Source organism: Mesocricetus auratus, unplaced genomic scaffold, assembly GCF_017639785.1.
Source record: "Mesocricetus auratus isolate SY011 unplaced genomic scaffold, BCM_Maur_2.0 Super-Scaffold_100676, whole genome shotgun sequence".
NCBI lineage: Eukaryota > Metazoa > Chordata > Mammalia > Rodentia > Cricetidae > Mesocricetus > Mesocricetus auratus.
The window spans coordinates 11149886-11166519 of NW_024429266.1; positions in this window are offsets into that span (position 1 = coordinate 11149886).

Here is a 16634-nt window from a genome sequence, read left to right on the forward strand (position 1 = left end):
GATGCCAGAACATTACTTACGGTAAGCCACAGCCACGTGGGGATACATAGATTAGCAGAAATGGGTTAATTTAAATGTGAGAGCTAGTTAGTAATATGCATGAGCCATTGGCCAAGCATTCATAATTAATATTAAGCTCCTGAGTGTTTTATAAGTGACTCCAGGACTTGTAGGTAGGAGAGAAACATCCATTTACAGTATCTTCTCCAAACACACACACACCTGCCCCCCCTTTTTTTTTCTTGAGACAAGATCTTGCTATGTAGTCTTCGACAGTCTGGAACTTAATATGTAGACTAAGCTGGCCTTGAACTCAGAGATGCCCCTACCTCTGCCTCCTGAGCACCAAGATTAAAGGTGTGTGGAACCACGCCAGGCTCCAGGGAATCTTCCCAGGTACTATACTCCCTGTCTGCAGCAGGTACAACCTCTGGAATGTGGAGAAATCTGACAACAATGCACGTGGTTTCTTGTCCTTATAACTTCAAATGAGGTGTGTACAGTGGGATGTAACTGATTATCAGCCTGTTTGGAGAAATTTGTGAACTCATTTCAGCCTTGCTATGCCCAGCAATGTTGTATTTACTCCCTCATTAATTAGTAAGTTAAATAAACAACCAATGCTTAATCTGAGGCAGTGTCACAGTAAACAAAGATGTTTAGCATGTGTTCATTGCATTCATTTTTTTATTGTCATGAAAAGATGACAGCTATCTTTACTCATGATGACAGATGGGGAAATGGGTTCAGAAGGGAAGGTCAGTGACTCAACATTCATTTGCTGTCTCAGGTCCCCTGAGAGACAGAGGCCAAGATGGGACTAAACCCAAGCAACCTTTATTAGGGGAAATACTTGTGAGAGAGCAAATAGAGACAACGACGTGGTGGCACAGGCCTGTCATCCCCCATCACCTGGGAGGTAAAGGAAGAAGGATTAATAGTTCAGGGTCATCCTGGACTGCATAGAAAGTTTGAGGCCAGTCTGGGCTACGGGGAAACCTTTTCTCAAAAAACAAAGCAAACTAAAAATAAATAAAAAGTAAGTGTATCAGAGTATGGGACACGAGAAAGACACTAGCCAACAGACAGACCTGGCCTTCAAGTGAAGGACCACAAGCAGGAGAGTTGGGTGGAATTATCGAGACCTTGGTATAGACTAAAGCCATTAAGCTGCCCAGCCCACTAGCCACACCAGTCATCAAAGAGGAACTTGTCTCCTATTTCTCCTGATGTTCTCTGCATTGGTCTCTCTCTCTCCTTTTGCCCATTTCATGCATTTTTCACACCTGGACCTAAATGTTTGGAGTCTTCTGTCCTGTGGAGGAGAGGATTCAGGGAATGGTGACAGGGTAATCAAATTTTTTTTTTTTGGTTTTACGAGACAGGGTTTCTCTGTTTTGGAGGTTGTCGGTCCAGCCTGGCCTCGAACTCACAGAGATCCGCCTGCCTCTGCCTCCTGAGTGCTGGGATTAAAGGCGTGCGCCACCAACGCCCTGGTCAGGGTAATCAATTTAATATACACTGTCTGACTATAATATGACATGATCACGATTAACCTAATAGAGTGATTGTGGTCTGGTGTAGATGGGCTGGGAGATATCAGCAGGAACCAACTTAAGCTCACAGAAGAGCCTGGGCTCTTGCTGAGTCCCTAAATTTGAAGGGTTAAGTGATGAGTTCCACACAGAGTCAGCTTCCAACAACCAGTGGAGATCCCCTTGTGTTTCTGAGTCTCCTTGAATGAATTCCAAGAAACTTCTAGAACCCCTTACTTCTTGGTTGAATGTTTCCTGAGCATTAGGACTAGGGATCTTTGCTTCCTGTGGCCTTCCAGTTCTCACATGCTCTGAGGTGGGGTGGTGCTGACTGTCTTATGAACCCATATCCACATCATTTGGCGTCATTCTCAGGGGCTGTAGTAGCTTAGTTTACCTTCTAGTACTTGCAGGAAACCATGGAACTGGCTTAGCCTAGCTGCCTTGAGAGACGTGTATCATAGGTTTTTCAGGTTAGAGTCCACGGCTCCTAGGGCACAATGCCCCTTCCAGTGCCTGAGAAACTGATGCCACCACACCCTCAGGCAGTAGAGTGTTTAGAACACTTTGTGTTCCTCTGTGTGTTCCCTTAGAAGTCGAGGAAGCATGGAGAGTTGACAGGACAATTGGTCGTAGACATTAATCTTGTGTACCTGGTATAGCCTGCAAACTTCACTGCATTCTGGCAACTACAACCGTACTGATCCTGGCAATTGCAATAATATTCTGTTTCTGATAAAGGTATAAAAAATGCGATTGCTCTCAATAAAACTGTCGCAGCCTCTGTTGTGCTGTGGCTCCTCCAACCTGGCCTGGTTTCATTCCTCACACCAGGTGACCTTGGCCTGGTAAGTAAGTGCTGGCACTTCACTTACAGCCATTTTGTTTGTTTGTTTACGTTTGTTCCAAATGATTCACTTGGGAGTGAAGGGAAGAAGGCCAGGAAGGGGAGACTAGCAGGAGCAATACCCCACAATCTCGCTCACAATCTCAGAGAACAGTCAAATGTTCTGACCCTTTTAGATGAGCTGAACTGAAGGAGTCTCCCATCTGTGTGGTGTGTGTGTGTGTGTGTGTGTTATCTTGCCCCTCACACACACACGGTACGACTTATGCCTCTGCTCATCTGTCAAAAGGACCTCAACCGGGTCGGGCAGAGGCAGCGTGAGACAGAATACCCAGGAAACTCCCCAGAAAGCTTCATGGATGCAGAGAGGAACTGAACTCTGGGAGGGGCTCTGAAGGGAGTCAGTCATGTAAGGGATGACAGAGAGAGCATGGCTTGTGAAGAGGCGGGGTTCTGGGCGATCGGATGCTGAGAGGAGGAAGGAGCAGGAGGCAGAGGAGAAGAGGCAGAAGGAAGAGGAGGGAGGGGCGGAGGGAGGGAGAGAGCACAATGGAGAGAGAGGAAAAAGAGGAAGGGGAGGGGAGAGCAGGAGGAAGAGGAGGCTGAGTGAACCTGAGGAGTTGAGAGGGACCCAAGAGTCCTGAGCACCAATCAAGGAAGTGAGGGCCACTGTAGGAATGACACCATGACTCCCACAGATTGACATCTGCTCCGGCCACCCACAAACCCACCCTTGAAAGATCTGCTTTCTCACAGCCACCCTGAGCGGGTGGTACTGCTTTCTAGACAGCGTGCCCCAACCTTGGCCATGAGGGAAGGACACAGAGAGGCCGGCTTGCCCTGTGTCTGAGTATTTAAAAAGCTCTGAGAAGCCGACACACCCTGAAGCTCAGAGAGCTTGTCATCCACGCTGCACAGCTACACTCCCAGAATTATCCCGTGAGGCGGGTTTAGGATGTTAGACTTGGAGTTCTCAGTCAGAGGCTGAGGCTCTGGGAGCACTGGCCACAGCCTACTGCCTTCCTCTGTCTGCGATCCATCTCTCACTGAGGGGACATCAGTGTACACAGGGGGCCTGATGTTCCAGCTGTTCCCATCTTCCGCAAATCCTGTCTCTGGTCTTCCCTTGGAAGAGAAAGACCTGCGAACATCCCATGGTGATCCAACAGGCAGACTTAGGACTGTTCGGGTGGGAATGGGGGTGTCTGGTGTAGTGATATTTTGTTTGTGCTCTAACAAATAAACCTTGCCTGAAGATCAGAGTGTGGAGCTAGCCTCTAGTTAACCACAGAAGACAGGAAGTGGTGGCCACACCTTTAATCCCTGCACTTAGGAGGCAGGGGCAGACAGGTTTCTGTGAGTTCAAGGCCATCCTGGGCTTCACGAGATTGATTCAGTCTAAAAGAGAGACAGAGCCAGGCAATTGTGCCTCAGACCTTCAATTCCAGTACTTGGGAGTCACACACACTTAATCCCAGCACTAGGAAGGTGGAAACAAGGCGGGAGGAGACAGGAGCTCAGCCCATTCAGTCTGAGGATTCATGGAGATAGGATCTCCCCTTTGGTCTGAGGATTCAGTAGAGGTAAGAACTCTGGTGGCTGGCTGCTCTGCTTCTCTGATCTTCAGGCAAGCTTTATTTGTTAGAGCACAAACAAAATATCCCCACAGTGTAAACTCCAGGAGGCAGGGCCAGGGCTCTCTTCAGGGGTGTTCTCTTGATCCTGTGGACTCCTTGTTCCAGGAAAAGGACAGCACCCAGAGGAACGCTAAAGCCTGGGACCCAGTAGCCCCTGTTCTGCGAAGGGGAACGGTTTCTATGTCTCATAGCACAACATGACTATGGTGTCCATGGGCTATGGTGTACAATCCCTGCAGGGTTTTTCCACTGTGGATCAAGATGGAATCCGCTGGCTATAGCCCATGCTACTTATCCAGTCCCTCTGCTTCAACTTCCGCATCAAATCTCTGGGCTCAACTCTGCTTCTCCAGTCTGTCCTGGCAGGCTGAGAAGTGTCCTGGTGCTCTGCCAGGAGAGGGGTGTCCTCACACAGCCTTCAGAAGGTCCTAAGTGCTCCATCATGTCTACCTTTGAAATGTGTGTGTCCCTTTCCTTCCACGGACCCGGTCTGTCTGTGAAGGTCTGGGTGGGGACCAGCATTTGGCAAGAACGGGAAATCATACAGAATCCTTGGCCAGTGACCACATAAAGGGTCCAGTCTTTAAGCTGAGGGTGGAGAGAGGAAGAGGTGGTGCGGGGAGGAGGAGAGGGAAGAGAGAAAGTGAGGAGACAAGAAAGGAGAGTGGGTGGTATAGATGCGGAGGGGAGAGGGGAGGGGAGGGGAGGGGAGGAGAGGAGAGGGGAGAGGAGGGGAGGGAGGAGGAGAAGGAAGAGAGGAGGAAAAAGTTCAGGTGGGGAGAGGGGAGATAGAGGGAATGGGGTCAGGAGATAGGAGAGGGAGAGTACCAGACTGAGGGAGGCCTCCATTAAACCATGGAAATTGTGAGATTTATTTCAAGTCTTAAAATTGAAATATTTTTCCTGGGTTCCCTCCTTGGGAACACTTATGTGTAGGATTAATTTATGACCAAATCTCAAACCAAAACAGTACGTAAGGCCCAACACCCAATAAAATCTCCACTTAGTTTCTGCTCACATCTCCTCCCCACCTGGCAGGTCAAGGTCTCCTGGCTCCTGGTGTGTTTCCCGTCGCCCTGAAGGCCTGCACCTCTCTGGGTCTCCACTGCCTTGGACATCTGTCTCTGCCTACACAGAGGCCCCTGACAAGCATTCTTAGCCACATGCTCAGCTCTAGGCCTGTCTTCTTCATAACACGTTTTTGCCCTGTTATTGACTCATACAGTAGCTATGCTGGGTAGCTCTGGGCTTTGACTCGGAGGCTGTGAGGTCCCCGGGGAATCCTGAGCAGCATTGCTCTATCCTGCAACCCCCATAGGGCAGAGCAGCCAGGATAGCACCCTACACAGATGGTCTCCGTTTTAATCATACGCGGCTCATAGACCCCCTAGCCACAAAGCCAGAACAGGACCTGGGGAATCACCTCGTTTTAGGCAGGGAAGCAGAAGGAGAGTTTCCCAAGATACTTCAGAGTTCTCATTCTAGAAGACAGATGCTTATATGGCGGATACTCCATGCTGGCCAAGGCGAGAGCAGGCAGTAGGAGCAGATGCAGGCTCACATGGGCTCCTGACAGTGTCCAGGAAGAGCAGACGCGTATGGGAAGTTCTGGGAAGAACAACTAGGGGTGTGTTTGGGAGTGAAGTCTCCAAGCCCACACTGGGGGAGGCAGGCCTTTGGGGCCACGCCCACCTTGTGTTGCTAAGGATATTCCCGGCCTCTGAGTCCAGACCAGGAGTGGGGACAGATCTGAGAAGTGACTTCCTGGCCTTTGACCCCTTAGAGCTCTGCATGCTCCCTTATGTGATGCTATTCTTGGTCCCAACTGTGAGTTCTGGGAATAGCTGCCAACAACCCCTCACACCTCAGATGTTTGTCCCCAACTGTCCCTATCTCTCCCTGCACTGACAGAGTCAGCTCTCTCCCTAGGACGTAGGGAGCCTTCCTGCAGCAACCGGCTCCCTTCTCCCTTCCTGTCCCACCTTCCCCTTCTCCCTGCAGCACCTGTAGGCAGCGGGACTTCTTGGGTGTCCCTTGGGTGGCTGCCACCGCCCTCTCTCTCTTCACTGTTTCGGTCCGTGGCTTTGAGTCAGTGTTAGCACTGCTCGATTGATCGATTGCCACCATTAGAAGGAGGCAAGGAGTGGCAAGGTGACAAGGACAAGGTGAGGGAAGGGAGGGAGAGGGGAGTGCTCCCTCATTCCGCCTTCCCCTTGGCTTGCACTGAACTCCAGGACACACCGTGGCCTTGCCACTGTCAGTTAGTGTGCTCTTCCCCCACAGCCGCTGACTGGCAAGAGCTGCCTGTCCTCTGTGCTTTCCCACTGACTGCCTGCGCTGGGGTTGGCACCCATGCATTGAGACATCTGCCGCCCTTATGGTATGTCTGCTCCTTTGCAACTCTGGCTCATCCCCGGAATGCCTCCATTGCAGACCCCGCGTTCCTTGCTCCCTGTGTGAATCGGCCGACAGACTCAGCTCTGGCCAAATCAAAACACTGACCTCCTTGTGTGTCCACTGGACATGGCCAGGGACACACACATGTGGAGTCGTGTTGTCTCATCAGCCTCGGGGACGCGTCAATGGTCTATTCACTTTCCTACTTTGGGGGTGTCACATCACACAGCCCCTCTTCCGTTCCCTCAACACCTTCCTCCCCACACGGACTCTCTGCTGATCACTTAGCATATTGCAACCAGTGAGTGATAAACAATAAGGGGCATGGTGCCAGTACACTCACGATGGCATCAACACCCCTCCTTCATTCATGCCTGCCTTTCGGCCTTCCCTCCCGTTGCTGTGGAAGACCCTTCTATGGAGCACGAGGCTCTGCGTTCCTGCACTAACACCTCATTGACTAACACTTGGCATTGTCACACTGCACAGATCCTGTGGCTCCTACAAACGGAGGGTCTGCAGGGTCTGCGGTGTCATTTTCTAACAGCATGCACTCACTTGGTGTTTATGCCACTAACAGTATTTCAGACTTTTCCATTACTGCATGCGTTGTGGTGATCTGCGACCTGTGATCTTCGATGTCTCTATTTAGTTGTTTGGAGCGTCAAGAAAGATGTCCATTTGGATGGCAAGCCTGATTCCTAAGTGCTGGGTGTGTTCTGACTGCAGCCTCATCCCTGCACTCCATCTCCCTCCCTCTCTGTTTCCCGAGAGACACAACATTTAAAGGAGACCATCTGTCAACCCTGTAACAGCCCGCAGTGCTCAGGTAGAAGGAAGATGCCAAACACTGAGCTGTGCCGAGAGCTAGGCCTCTAACACCAGACAGACAAGCTGAGGCCGCCTCTCCAGTGAACACAGGAACAGTGGAACCTGCAGTGTTTGCAGAGTATAACGAGGGAGCTCTGACCATGACTTCAGGGCTGCTCCCGGCACCCTCGCTTTAACACAACAACAGTCTGTCAGCGGCCACACCTAGGCAGTCATCAAGGCGTTCTCCACACTGACCAAACAGCCCTTTGTAACATGCTTGCTTGTTTGACGTAAGGGGGGAGAGCCATCATTCCTTCTTCTCCCTCACACATGGTATAAAGTCTCTACTATGGGCCCCAAAACCCTGCTTTAAAACATAACAGAATGGTGGGAGCACGCTTAGCAGTGGGCGTTGAGTTTGACCTCAATACTTAGGAACCAAATAACTGAGAACATGAAGGGGTTAATGATCGTACTACAGCACATATTCTATAGGCACATGCAAACCTGAAAACACTGTGACTCGATTTACTGCAGTATGCTTTTTACCGTTTGCTGTCCTTTTGGTTTTTCCTGAGACAGATTCAGTATGCAGCCCAGGCTGGCCACCCAGACCAGGACTACAAGCAGGTGCTACCACCTGGCTACAACATTCCTTTCATTGAGATAGTCTGGACCCCAAAGTCCAATATCCTAGATCTTTCCAGATAGTTATGTACTTGTAGTCTTTGTTATCACACGCTCTCTATCCCCCGGCCGGCCTTCTGATTGCACAGGAACATGCTGATGGTCTCCATTTTGAACACGGTCTCCATTTTGAGCATGTCCCAACCCTGGCTTCACTCCCAGGGCCTCCTGTACCTCCTCTCCCAGTCACATTTCTTTCTTTCTTTCTCTCTTTGTTTTTTAAAAATTACTTTATATACATGGATGATTTCTCCTGCATGTGTCTGTGTACCACATGTGTCCCTGGTGCCTGTGGAGGTTGGCAGAGGGTATTTGGATCCCCTGGAACTGCAGCTACAGAGAGTTGCAAGCCTTCATGTGGGTGCTGGGAAGTGAACCTGGGTCCTCTGGAAGAGCATCGAGTTCTCTTACCCTCTGAACCATCTCTCCAGCCCCCAGCTACCGTCTTAAAGAGAACCTTTGCATGCCCATGTATGTCTCCCCACAGTCTCCTTCCCCTTCCCTTTAGTTTTTTTGAGACAGTCCTACATAGAAGGGCAAGCATCGGTCTCAGTGCCCAGCTCCTCTCACAAACCACATCCCCTTTCAGTCACCACCAGCTCGGGACATCCAGCTGGACAATCCCCGAGGCAGCACCCACCCGGCCCTCCACTGTGAGGAAGGCAAGGACCGGGACTGCTACGGAACCCTGGTGAGCGCTTTATGGGCAGTAAGGATGTGGGGTGAATGGTATGGGAGTGGGTGGGGTGAGGGTTGGGGGTTATGAGGGGTGTCAGTCAGCAGGTGTCTTCTCAAGACTTCTCTGTGCCTCTCAGGTGGGGATAGGCTTTCCTATTGTTTGTGTCTACAAAGGGACAGCTTATTGGGCTGTTTTGTTTCTTAATATTCATTTTTCCAAGGATATCTACCTTGGTTTAATCCTTGAAATCTAATAAGCAAGAGACATTGTTTGTGAATGTATACCATTAGGCAATTTGATATTGAAATTTAGAAATCATCTGTTCTTCAATTTATAATCCATTATTCTACATCTAGTGGAATGAATTGAACATTTCACACCCTTAGCTGCGGAGTGAAATAATTATATCCAGCATGGTGAGTTACTAATCCCAGCGTTCTGTGTGCTGTCCATTGCTCATTGGTTTCAGTACTAATTGGTTTTTGGTTTGTTTCTTGTGGCTGGATTTCTTCACTCATGATGTAACCCTGGTGGAACTGGAATGTACAATCCCCCTGCCTCAGCTGAGTGCTGGGACTATAGAATTAGACTACCACATCTAGTCTCTATTTACTGGGTTTTGTGTCATCCTTATTTTTATTTTAAAAATGGGATTCTTTCTTACCAGCCTCTTCTTTCCTTCTCTTCCCCCCCTTCCCCTTTTCTTTCCTTCCTTTTATTTTATGAGACAGGGTTTCTCTATACAGTCCTGACTGTCCTGGAACTCACTGTGTAGACCAGGCTGTCCTCAAACATACAGAAGCCTGCCTCTGCCTCCAGAGTTCTGGGATTAAAGGTGTATGCCACCATGTCCAGCTAAGGGTCATCTTCTAGCTACCCTTCTAGAAACATTTTCTCCGTGAAAAGCTTTGCAAGTCTTTGTTTCCTCTAGAAATGTTTTAATTTTGCTCAAGAATAGCCTTTTGCTAGGCATTTTTCCAGGAAAATTGAATTTCTGTCCAATCTTAGAGACAGGGACCTGGTATCGAGGAGCTTCCTGTTTCTTTGTGCTAAACTTCTTGTTCTATTGTTTGGCTTTCCTCTTGGCAGCTTCTCGGGGATTTCCACCATTCCCTTTCTTCTTCCTTCTCCTCCCTGTCCTCGTCCTCGTCCGTCCTCCTCTTCTTCCCCCCTTTCCCTCCTGAATCCTAGGCTGTCCTGGAACTTTCTGTGTAGCCAGGGATGACCTTGAAATTCTTATCCTTCGGATCCCAGCTCCGGAGTGCTGGGATTGCCACATTCACCCCATCAGATAGGCAGTCGTCTGGAACTATTGACGGCAGGGTCTCCTCTCCCCACCAAAGCAGTCATAAGCCACATGAGTGTGTACACCTGAGGCCATGCTTCTTTTCCCAAGTCTTCTGTGTCTGCCTTTGCACAGATGCTTTACTTTGTGGATTCCTGGCTCTTTGAAATTGATTGCTGCACTTTGAAAAACCGGCAGGACAGCCCTTTCGAGTTTGTTCTTCAAAATGTTCTTGGGTCATTCTTTGTGCTTCCATATAAATTTTAAAGTCATCTTTTCAAAGTTTAAAACAATGCTACGATTGTTTTAACAATTAACATTGGTTACCCTGACACTACAGACTTAGAGTACTAACAACCTAAGAACATTAAGTTAAAAACACAATATATGTTTCTATTGTATTTATTTCTTTAATTTCTTTTAGCAGTGTTCTGAAGATTCTTACTACACAGGCCCTGCACACCTTATGTCAGACTTATTTCTAGATATTTTTGATATTATTATAGATGTCTTTTAAATGTTTTCCTTTTCCAACCATTGCTGCTAATACATAAAAACACAATTCATCTCCGCATGCTGGGCTCTGCGTGGCTCTGACCCCAGCTCAAGGATGGTGGTGAATGTAGAGACTCATGACTGTCTGTCCAAGATGCTAAGCAGTAAGTGACACCTGAGGACTCAGCCCTGAACAAGGAATTTACACTATTCCCTCTAAGGCTCAGAGGTCATTGTGGAAGACGAGGCAGAACGCATGTAAAAGCTGGCAGACAGGGAGGAGGGCCGTGAAACGCTGTCGTCTAGGTCCTCCACAGCTCTTGTGAGCGTGAACTCCCAGCAGCAGCAGCAGCTGACACTGGGCCTGTCAACAGTCAGTCCCTGATGGGAGAGAAGCTTATGGGGCCCCGCCCCTTGCTGCTGAACTATTGTCTGACAGACTCTGGAAGAAGGGGAGTCAATGTCCTCAACTGCTACCCAGAGAGCCCATCAGGCTCCGTTGGATATCTCCAAACCCATAGTCACAGGGGCTATCCCTGGCTAAACTTCTGCGACTCAAGTGGGTCACGCAGCAAAGCAAAAAGGCATAAATGTGGGAAAGAGATTTGTAGAGAAGAAGGGGGGCTCACAGGGGTGGGAGAGAGATTAGAGAGGGTGGGGGGAGAGAGTAATTAGAATATATTATATACATACGTGAAATTGTAAAAGAACAAATGCAATTGGTAAAAACATTTAACTTATTTTATATTGACCTTTCCCCCAATGGCATTGTTCAGTTAAGTGACTAAACCTAATACTTCACGGGTAGCGTTGACTTTCTGAACACGTAACTGCACCATTTGCCAGAAGAGATGGCTCTCCCTTGGCTCTTCCTCTCGCGCTATACTGCAGTGGTAACTGGGAATGGGGCTGGTGGGCAGTCTTGTTGGAGTCTCAACAGCAGACTGGAAAGCACTTTGATGGTGAGGGCACGCCTCTCATTCGAGGTAGAGCAACTGCATCTGACCCCAAGCAATCGGTACCAACCTGGAAGGAGGCAACAATCGCGTTAGCATTGCTGGGGCCCTGCCAAGTATTACATCAGCAACGTGGGCAGAGTTAGAACCCCTGTCTGCCAGCAAGGGAGAAAGGAAAGATGTTTATTAATGCTACTGTTATAGATGGGGAACCTGGTCACAGCATTAAATCAAAGCAGAATCCTAACATCTTGCCTAGTGCAACGATGGCGGTTCCTATGCACCTAGCTCTCCTGGAAGTTACATGCAAATAGGACTGTGCTTGGATTCTGGTCTCTTCTGGGACCCATCTGTTTTTCTGCACCGGCGGTCTTTTCTGTCATAGACCCTTCCCTCCCCAACCCCAAAAGGAACATGGGTCCCACGTGGCCTCTGACCCACTTGCGGGATGGGACTGTCAATCTTTGCCCTGAGTCCTTTGTCAGTTCCAGGGAGAGGGTGGTTATAGCTGGTCCTTGGCTGACCTCCCCAAATGGATTATTTTATAGCATAATGACACCTCTACTCTTGTTTCTGTGGTGACTTAATAGATCACTTATGAAACTTAATAAAAATCACCCTCCTCTTCTTTCGCTGCTTCTCCAAGCATTTGTCTCAGTCACTGTGGTATGTGTGTCGGGGGCGGAGGTGGGGGGTGGGGGGAGGGGATTGTGCTAGCAAGCCGCTCTGAGTCAGGGAGATATGTCGGAAGATGGATTTGATGGCAGCTGTCCCTTCTTGGTCTAAATAGAGAGCAAGTCTGACTGTCATCCTTCTTGTCGTCGTCTGGCATTATCACCAACATCTCTGACTGAAGCAGTTCTCGCCACCCCTGCCGCTGGGCCCCAGCACTGGCTTCCTCCTCTCTGCCCCGGGTTCCCGTCATAGCTGGCTAATTTCTGCTGCACTTTTCCTCCCCTCACAGCCAGAATGAGTGATCTCACTCGGTGTATTGGTTGTTTTTCTATTGCTATGATAACATGCCGTGGCCAAGGCAACTTATAGAAGAGTTTATTTGGGCTTCTGGTTCCAGAGGGATGGATGGGGTCCATCATGGCAGAGAGGCAGGCAACAGCGGGCATGGCAGCTGATGCAGAGAGCTCACCTCCTTCACACAAAGCACAAAGCAGAGAGTGAATTGCAAGGGATGTGAGGCTTTGATCTCAAATGCCACCCTTAGTGACATATTTTCTCTAGCAAGATGCACCACTGAAACCTCCCCAAAGAGCACCAACCACAGGCCAAGTGTTTAAATGCCAGAGCCCATGGAGGGCATTTCTAACCCAAACTACCACACTAGGAGCCCCTTATGATCTCCCATCTCGGTGCACATGACAATACTTGCTAAGCTCTCTGCCTGACTCTACTTCCTCAGCCCTTTGATTAAAAGTCATCCCATTGGGTTTTCCTCCTCTCTGCTCCTTGCCTGACTTTATGTTCACCATAGGAATAATGTTGACTTGTCTCGTTGTTTCTGGCGTGTCTCCCTAGTCTAGCATGGGAGCTCCTCTGGCTGATTGCCTGAAGTTATCTAGGGCAGGGCATACAGAGCTTGTTTGTTTGGTGGTGCTGGGTGAGAGATGGTGAATCACATGTGATATCTAGAAATAGTGGCAGTCTCCAGAGGGACCAGGTAAAGGAGAGAGTGGGCAGAGACACTGGCCTAGTGGAGATCAGAGCCAAGGCTGGGAGACTCTAGGGTAGAGGCTGACACAGAGCAAATAAGAACAGTTGTTGACTAGGCAGCCAATCAGTGGGCTCCAGAGGCTGCCTCCTGTCCAGCTGTTATGTCTGTATGCTTGTCTCTTTACTGTGGGTTTCTCGAGATACTTATCCACTCCACTGTGTCCTGAACACTGAACACAGACCGTGTTCACAAATATTTCTGAAGTGGATGACGAACTGAGTGAATAGGGGGTGTATCCCAAGCTGTCTCAGTTTTATGGGTTAAAGTGTGTTTCCCCTAAAATTTGCAGTCAGAAATCCTAACCCCCACCACCTCAGAATGTGACTGAACTTGGGGATCAGCTCCTGAAAATGAGGTCATTAGACTGGGCCTGAATTCAATACAAACTGTGTCCTTACAAGGAGGTAACACAGACATCCAGTGTATCTGTATTTCTTATGGTTTGGGTGTGAAATTTCTCCAACATGCTCATATGTTTAAAAATGTAATACTCTGCTTATTGCACTGTTTGGAGAGGATTTTGATTTCTTAGGAAGTGGGACTTGGCTGGCTGAGATTGGCCACTGGAAAGATGTTGGTAGGAGTGTGAGGGTTATAGGTATTCCTTTGAAGTAGACTCAGGTAGAAAGAACCAATTAGATACTGATTTATTGATTTATTTAGTGGTTCACTTAAAGCACTGTTTGTTCTGCCTATTTGTCAAGCATGACTTCACTTGCTACCTGAAACAGAATGACCTGGAGAAATAGCTACAACAGTAGGCCATTGTTCTTTACAACCTGCTCATTGCCATTATGCTTCTGTAAACTCTTGCTTGCTTGCCTGCCCTGCCTTGTGGTTTAGAAGACAAGGCAATGATACAAACTAGACTCAGCACCGAGGCCTCTCAGGAGCTGTCCTGGATTTGATCCACCGGTGACGTCTCTCTTCCACTCTCATTGTTGGAGTGCTTATTCCAAAAAGATTCTCTCAACGTTTCTGTTCCCGCCCTTTGCTTCCTGATCCACTAAGAGTTGAGCAGCCTCTGCTACATGCTTCTGCCACCATGAACTCCAAAACGACCTGTCCCTGTCATGGTGGACTGAAAACATGGGCCAAATCAAATCCTTCATCCCTTAATTTGCTTCCATCAGATATTTCATCATTGTGATGAGAAAAGAAACAGAGTCCAAGGGATGAATGCTGGTTCTCAGATTCTCTGTAGCGATCATAATCTGATGGAACCACGGTGGTTTGAATAATAATGGCTCCCATAGGCTCATACATTCGAATACTTGGTGCCCAGCTGGTAGAACTATTTGGGACTATTAGGGGGTGTGGCCTTGTTGAGGGAGGTGTGTCACTAGGGGGCGGACTCTGGGGTTTCTAAAACCCACACCAAGCCCAATTAGTTCCCTCTGCCTGCTGCTGATGGATCAAGATGCTGGCTCTCAGCTACCGTCCAGCGCCGTGACGGTCTGCCTGCTGTAACGTCCCCACCATGACAGTCATGGACTCTGGGACCAAGGCTTTCTTTCATAGGTTGCCTTGGTCGTGATGTTTTGTCACAGGAATAGAAAAATAACTAAGACAGTGCTCTAGTCTCTTCTTTGGAAGGATGCAGGACTTGCAGATAACCATCACACATCCTACCCCCCCCACACTTCACATGGCGCCTAGATTACGTACAGCACCCAGCACAGTGGAACGTCACGCAGACATTTGTTTGCGTCATTAGGGAGTAATGACAGGAAAAGAGGTCTATGTGCATTTATTGGCACATGCTTATTGTGAGATAGGGTTGGGTTTTTAGAAAATATCTTGGTCCACAGTTGGCTGAATGTGTGGATATTCCATCCTTTAATTAGAAAGGGATGTCTAGGGGCTGGAGAGATGGCTCAGCGGTAAAGAGAGCGTGTTGCCCTTGCAGAGGACCCAGGTGTGGTTTTCAGCACATACATCAAGCAGCTCCCAAACACCTACAGCTCTAGCTTGAGGGGAGTCCACATCCAGGATGGCCTTGCGGGTGCCTGCACTTGTGTGTATGTATACCCACATAATTAAAAATTTGCAAATAAATCTTTGAAAAGAAGGACTTTCTCGGCAAAGAGATGGCCACGTGATGATCCAGAGAAAAGAAGAGCCATCTACGCTCGAGGACAGAGACCTCAGAAGAAGCCAACCCTGATGACACCTTGGTCTTGAGAGTCTAGCTTTCTGCACAGTGAGAAAATACATGTGTGTGCAAACACCCAGTCTGCTGTAAGCTTGTAATAGTCTCCAATCAAACTCATAAGCCAGTCTAGCACTGAAACAGCTGGTGATCATAAAACCACTGCTCCATCAACACAGCCACCCTGACTGTTCTCAGCTTCCTCAGTTAGCTGAGAGACCAAAGGGGCTGTTTTCCCACTGAAGCCCAGGAGCTGATGCTGCCTCTTGCATTTCAGGGTGTGGTGCCGCCGCCTCCCTCTGAAGCTAATGTCATGAGGGTGGGGGCATTGACAAAAGCGCTGCTTGGGTGGGTGCAGTCATCTTTACTGTCCTATAGGGTATGGCTGTGGGCCAGGGTGCCCAGGTTAGGGTCCAGGGTCCTTGGGATCACCTGGCTGCTGCTGCCACCATCCCTACCTGCACTTGCTAGTGGCTGTGAGTCGGCTGCTGGTGATCTCTGAGGCTGGTGGCCAGCGTGGTGAATGCATACTGCTTTTATACTTACGTTGTCCCGTGTGGGGCACTGAGTGAGAATGAGTATGGGACAGAGAACACAGGGTGTCATTTACTGTGCTGATGGCAGACCCAACTGTCTTCTCCAAATCTGGGAAAGCGATGTTCCTCTGTAACTACTGTTATCATGTTCCTGTTTGAAAACATACACACATGACAGAAATAAAAAAGTCCAGTGACTAGAGAGATGGCTTCGTGGATTAAAGTGCTTATGCCTCCAACACAGACCACCTGGCTCAATCCCTGGAACCCACATGGTGGGAGGGGAGAACCGTTACACACGTGCTCTAATCTGATCTCCACACATGCACCATGCACATGCGTGCACACACACACACACACATATGAATGTAATTAAAACTTTTCAAGGTCTTCCTTGGCCACACTCACTCACACGTCTTCCTAGAGAAATGCATGATGCTAAGAACATGTCCTGTGCATGCACACACACACACACACACAGACACACACACACACTCACATTCACACAATGCTTCTTGTTTTTCTACCATTTCTGGCTGCAGATGGCGCTTCAGGAAACACTTCATCCACGCCGCTGTGGAGACGCTTACTGTCATTTCATTCAGACTTAGCACCTTCAAGCAACACTCGTGCATACAAAATAAAGCTAACCACCAATTTCCTACAGCGCTGTCATATTCCATCCTGCACAGTTCCATGGATAGTCACAAGCCATGTGGAACTTTTGATCATTTAAAAGGCAACATCTGAGATGCAATTTTCAGTTTGTTTTAATGCTAGTCACACGTGCCCAGCAGCTGCTGCACTAACAGCACAGGTCTGCACCAGGTACTCTGTATTTTAACACACAGCTCAGATGAGCTGCAAGTGGTCTATCTGAAAATGCACC